This window comes from Drosophila willistoni, chromosome 3R, assembly GCF_018902025.1.
Source record: "Drosophila willistoni isolate 14030-0811.24 chromosome 3R, UCI_dwil_1.1, whole genome shotgun sequence".
NCBI classification, from domain to species: Eukaryota; Metazoa; Arthropoda; class Insecta; order Diptera; family Drosophilidae; genus Drosophila; species Drosophila willistoni.
In genome coordinates this window covers 3,994,097-4,000,467 of record NC_061086.1, presented here as the reverse complement: position 1 = coordinate 4,000,467, position 6,371 = coordinate 3,994,097, and positions in this window count along the sequence as shown.

The following is a 6,371-nucleotide window of genomic DNA, read 5'->3' as shown; positions in this document are numbered from 1 at the left end:
TTTAAAAGATTTAGATTTCGGATTGGATTACGAATGAATTTCTGTAGTTTTTTATTAAAATACATATCTTCATTTGATTAGTCTTGGAAATCATATAAACTTAAACCGATTTACAAGAACAGGTTCTCTTAACCTCTGATTAATGAGAAGCTACATCAATAAAATTACCGAATAACAAATCAAAATTCAAGTTATTAAATTAAGTAAGAAAAATCTATCCAAATTCGTGTACTAATAAAATTTCATATCAGAATTTTAGCTAGAGTATCGAAAAATCGTTGCTACCCAATATTGAATGGACTCTTGTTTTGGGGCCTGTGTATTTTTCTTGGATGTAAGCCAAGAGATAAGCCTAAACGGGTTTCCACTTGCTGCTAATCACTTAAATTTAAGCTCAAAACTTTTGCCCCCCGAAAAACAAGAAAAAGACTCAAATAATCATTTACTCTGGGCGACTATCCACTCGACCTGTTGCAGTTGAAATTAAATTTTGTTGCCGATGTTGTTGCTGTTGTTGCTGATGTGTCCTGCGCAAAAGCAAGCTGCATCCGGTGTTTATGTTTATGCGAAACAAACTTCCGTTTTTTCTTGGTTTTTGTTTTTTCATCTTTGCGTTGCGTTTTTGGAAGCGTCGACAAGTTGCTGTTGCTGTTGCTATTGTTGTTGTCGCTGATGTTGTTGCACATGCTCAGCCACAAGTCAGTCACATCGAGTGCGACCAACAGGTGTATTTACTGTAGTTTTTGCTGGTTGGTTTGTTCTTTTATTATTTATCAGTCAAAAGAGACACAGAGAGCAACCAAGCAACCCATAACAATGGATACAACTTCAATCTCTTGATACCCTGTAGTAAATAAACATCGTTAAGCAATAAGGTACACAAATTTTTCAGTCCAAAATGATATATTTTTTAACATTTAAGTAACTCAAAAAGTATACAATATACAATAATCTTTTACAAAAATTAATATCTATTAATGTTATATAAGGGAAACATAATTCCAAGCAAATATGTATTAAATAAAGAAGTCGTTCTGTAATTCTCTTTCTCCAAAAGGAGATTCCGTTCAGTAGATTATATTTCATAAAACATTTATTTTTTCCTTATCTGAACTTCTTAAAATTAAATTAAACGAATTAGTCTAGGTTAAGGATTCCAGAATCAAAAAATCCTTCTACTGTTCTTGGTTAAATAGATAGATGATCCTATCTTCTTATAAAAGAGGCCAAGTTTACGTAATTTAACATAAACAGATCTCTTTTCATGTGTACATATATACCCATCATATACCAGGGTATCTTTACCCTCAAAGGGAGAGTAGAAGAAGAAAAACTCTGCTACCCAGTTGGTTAAACTTTTTGCAGTTTTTGTCGTCTGCTTCATTTTTTTTGTTTTTTTGTAGATACTTTTTTCTGTTGTTTATTTGTGTATCTCTTCTTTTAGCAACTTTTTCATTGCCATAATTACCATGATTAGCAATGAATGCTGTCGCTGCCACTGCCTCTGGGTCTCCAGTTTTAACTTGGTTGTTTCGCTTTTTGGTTACTTACTAACTTTTTCCGTTCCAGCACCAGCTTCAAGTTGATCAGAAGCAGCAGGCGGCCAACACGCGACAAATTTAATTTTTATGCTATTTCTTTCTCATTTTATTCAACTTTGTTGTCGCTGGTTGCTGGTTGTTTGTGTTGCATATATTAACCGTAAGTTGGCTGCACTTTATGCGGGCTGATTATCTGCCACGTGAAAAAGTTGCAGACAGAGAGAAAAAGCGACTTAAAACGGAGACACTTGACAATGATGATGATGATCGTCATGATGATGATGATGATGATAATCGGGAGATGATGTTGTTGACTTCTTTTTAGTTTTATCGGTTCTGACATACGTTGTTGTTGTTGTTGTTGTTGTTGTTGTTGTTGTTGTTGTTGTTGTTGTTGTTGTTGTTGTTGTTGTTGTTGTTGTTGTTGTTGTTGTTGTTGTTGTTGTTGGCGGTGCTGGTGCCTTCTAGTTGGCGTAACGAAACTGTACTTGCTTCAGTGCGTATTCTAAAAAGGTTGTCAAATAAAATACATTTCATCTAGTGTTCTCATGATCCCCCTTCATTTATAGTTCATTGACTTTTGTGGGGTTTCAATGTTGGAAGCCTCGAAAATAAGTTTATAAATTAACTCAAGGACCTTTTGAAATATGAAATAGTGGATAGACTACCAAACTACCACCCTAAGTCTACTTGATTACAACATAACAAGAAGAAGACTTCACATTATAAATCTATCCTATTAAAATGAAGATCATATAAAAAAAGTAAATAATGTTTAACAATAAGTAATTTACTTACTCATCTGTACACCCTAGAGTTTATATATAATAGTTTGTCTCAATAGAGCTGACTAGTCCTGTTTATGTGGGTATCTGTAAATTTACTAATTGTCCAAGGACAACCAAAAAACCAATTCAAGCCTGTCATAACGGGTGGACCAATTGTCAATAAATGCAAAATGTGAAATCATAGACCACTTAAATTCAATCCATTTCTTCAGGGAATCCAAAGACTCATCTGTTTGCTTATAAATAGTTGATAGATTGGGTAATTGATTTAAGAAAAGCATTCTTAAATGTCCTTTCTAATCATTTATTTTGCTTACAAAAGGCTATACAATCATTTTTTGTTATTCGTTTCAATTTTTCAAATGGCAAGACAATTTTAATTATATTTTATTTGTAAAGCAATTAAAAACGACAGAAAACTTGTTGGAAGTAAGCGACTGGGAACTAAAAAGCAAACAACATTAGCGAATTTGGCAAATGTCTGTCTAGACAAGGGCAGGGCGTCATTATAATAAAACGTGGCATTAACTTGACTTTGAAAATTTGTTTTAGCTAAATGACTGCACCTGCCTGCTGTCTCTCTATCACCTGAGGCAATTAATCACCATGGTAGCTGCACTAGAGGGGGAGTTGTTTTTCCTCTGGCAACACCCACAACATGCAGTTCAGAAATGGCTTTTGCCAAAAAGAAGAAAACAGGGAAATTGGAAAAGAAGCAAATTATCTTAAATGAATCAGCCGAAAACGTTTTGCTCGAGCAAAGGGCGATCTCTTTTGGAATCTGTCGGCATCTTTGTCTTTAAAAATGGGCAAAACTATCTCAGACTCACAGTATGTTTTCTGAGGGTTTTTTTCTGGCAAATCGCAGGACTAGGCAACGCATCTACGTGTCCTTTTTGTGTATGAGCATTTGTGCGTGGGTTTGGTTGGGGTTTTCCATTTTCTTCCAAGATTATGTTTGGGAAATTCATTTAGTTCGAAGTGGAAAGTACAGTTTTGTGAGTGGCTAAACATGTGTTGGACAAACGAAACAGAGATAGAGAGTGGAATTTAGGCTATAGATAAGATTGTGAATAGTTCAAGTGTGTTGGCATATGGCACTTGGCAGAAGGACATCATAAATATGAATATAACAAACTAAATCTTTTATACTTGCCATTGTCCTGCAGCTTTGATTCGTGGAATATTTTATCTTCCTTGCTGTTGTTTGGTTAATTCAAACATTTCGTGGAATTCAATGAAACTTGAATGTCCTTGCTCCTCATATCAGCTGGACATTAAAAACATCCTGTTATGGAGTCCATTTCGGGCTTATAGGTACATAACTCGTTTATTCATTCATACTTATTCCTTGGGATGCGTAAAAATTTCGCGTAAATAAAAACCGGAAGCTTCTGCCCCCCCTCCTAAACTCCAAAGACTCGGCAGAATTCGTGGGAATTTCATGGGCTACTTCCTTCCGTTATCCTCTTGCGTTTGTCTGTGTGTGTGTGTGTGTGTGTGTGTGTGTGTGACGATCGTTATGATCAGTTAAGTCTATGAGCGCGAATCAAATTACGCCCTCGCTCTCGACCGATTTCCCTGATTTCGCGCAGTGCACCATCAACGCAGCTTCCATACATCATACACATGCTGTTTGCCTTGTTGTTTTGCACCTTGAGCCTTGACTACTTCCGGTTTTTGGATGCGCGAAGGACAACGCGGCAGCAGCAGGTAGTTTGTGTTGGTTTTTTCCCTTTTGCCTGGCATCCTTGTTGTGGACATTTCCTGCTATGTCCATGCAAATAAGGATGTCGCCTACAGGACATTGCTAACTCTCTCTCTCTGTCTCTCTGTCTGACTGTTTATGTCGCTAAACAAGTGCCTTTTAATGCCTCATGCTGACCGGATGTTTTTGCATCGATTGCTCTGTATTCAAATGCTTTTTGGCTTTAACTAGGAACTGCATCTTTTTAATATTTATAAAATAAACAAAACTTTCTTTTAGCAAATTTCAACCCTTCAAATCAAAACTACTTCCCACGCCAAAAAAAAAACAACCAAATCATTTCCGTTCTACCTTAAGATCATGATGAGATAGATGGTTCCCACACACACCGAAAGCGAGAGACTCAGACAATGCAAAGATTATGCAATGCACCTGATACTGCTACACCCTCGCAGCAGCAGCGACTTCTCTTCTCTTGGCAAATATTGTAGACACATAGTGAGGTTTTAGGGTGCCCTCTTCATTTCCGTTCTCATCAGATCTGTCGCAGATTTCCGATAAATTTGAATTCAATAACAAAAGCAAAATCAACGGCTGTTGCCAATTAAGAAGTGAAGAAAAACGCAACACAGCATCTAACAAATGGAAAAGGATTAACTACAGCTGTTGGTCCTGTTGATCCTGGGCAAAAAACAGAGAAAACGAAAATCGCTTAGTTTCACACGGAAGTAAATGTCGATTTAAAGAACTATAAACGAAAAACCAAAAAAAAATCGACATAAAAATCATTGGAAATCTCGAGAAGAAGGAAACAAGAAGCGGCAGCTGCTGTTCCTATAGATATACCCTGAGAAGTATCCACTTTTGAAAAGGCATCTTCTAGACCAATGTACCTGCTCTCTGACTGAGTGTGTGGGAAGTGCACATGTCCTCGGTAGTTTCATGGCGATAGAATATCATTTTCCGTATTCTGATTCTGTTGCATTTGCATCCTGTGGGAACTGTTTTCGTTTCTTCTTGGGAAAGTGAAAAGAGACTTCATTACGGTGGGCCCATCTTGCTTTATGCATATTTCATCTTATAAACAGTTTATCGACGACACACGTTGGGCTACCCCCAGAAACGATTGGAGCAAGTGGTCGGGTGGCAGGGCGGAGGCACTTGCCGACTTGTTTTGGAGCCACGCGACTAATTTTCAAGTTTCTCAAGTAAAGGCAAAGGAAAAAGCGATTCAATGCACTCAAAATACGGCAAGGACGTACTATTAATACCCTTTCAAAATGGTTAAGCAAATCGATTGATATTCTCTTTAAAACCTCTCTCTTCCTAAAATCCCTTAATGGAACATTTATATATACCTAATCCCATACGCATTATACCTTCTTCGAAAGGGTATAGAAATCAAGTAAACAAGAAATAACAGCAAAAATATGCATAAAGTACCGCAGAAAATGAAATGGATGGACAGCGACTTAAGAGATGTTGATAAAGAGACGGGGGGAAGCATCTCTGCTGGCAAAGTGAAAGATGTGGCCTCCTGTCCACAGACCCCAATCCCTGCCTCAGACCCTAAAAGATCGCCGTCGCAGCGTGCGTGTGGAGTACATGACCCCAATTTCTTCTGTTCGTTCTCCGTTTTTGTTGCTGTTTTTGTTGCGTATTGCCTTATTATTCAAACTGCAAGGCGCCCTTCGATTTTTGCCGTTTTTCCACTGTGTATTCGGTAAGGATGATGTATGTTGTGCTTTCAATTTGGAGCAGCAGGACATCTGTTTTTTGTCTTTTTTTTGGGTGCAGAGCAGAGCACAACTGGGAGCAGGTAGCAAAAAAGATGTAAGAACCGGTTTACAGGTGCTAACTTGGAGCTCTAATCCTCTGCTTCTTTTTTGACTGCCGTTTGCCATTGCCCCACAGCCCCAAGTCTTCGTCGTCTTCTTTCGCTTTTCGGTCATAAATTTGTGTTTAATTTAAAAAATAAAAATAAAAATAAAAAACTTTTCACTCTTTGAGCAACAATTTTACTGTCAAATTTATGGCGCGAAAAGATTTTTGTTTAAATATTACCAAGGAGACAGTACCCATACCTCCTCCTCTCCACCTCCTCCACCATTTAAGCCTTTCTTGTAGTTGAACATTTTCAGGTGAAATTTGTTTCCTCCAAAATTGGGTGTTGAGTTGATTGGTTTTTTTCTCGGTTCTCCTTTCATCCATATGCAAATGCCATCAAATGAACATGGAAATTAATGAAGATCGATTTTTATGTATGTTTAAGAAAATATTTTCAACAACTTTATTCGCCATGGTGTCGTTGTCCCTCCGCCTCCTTTCGAGAAG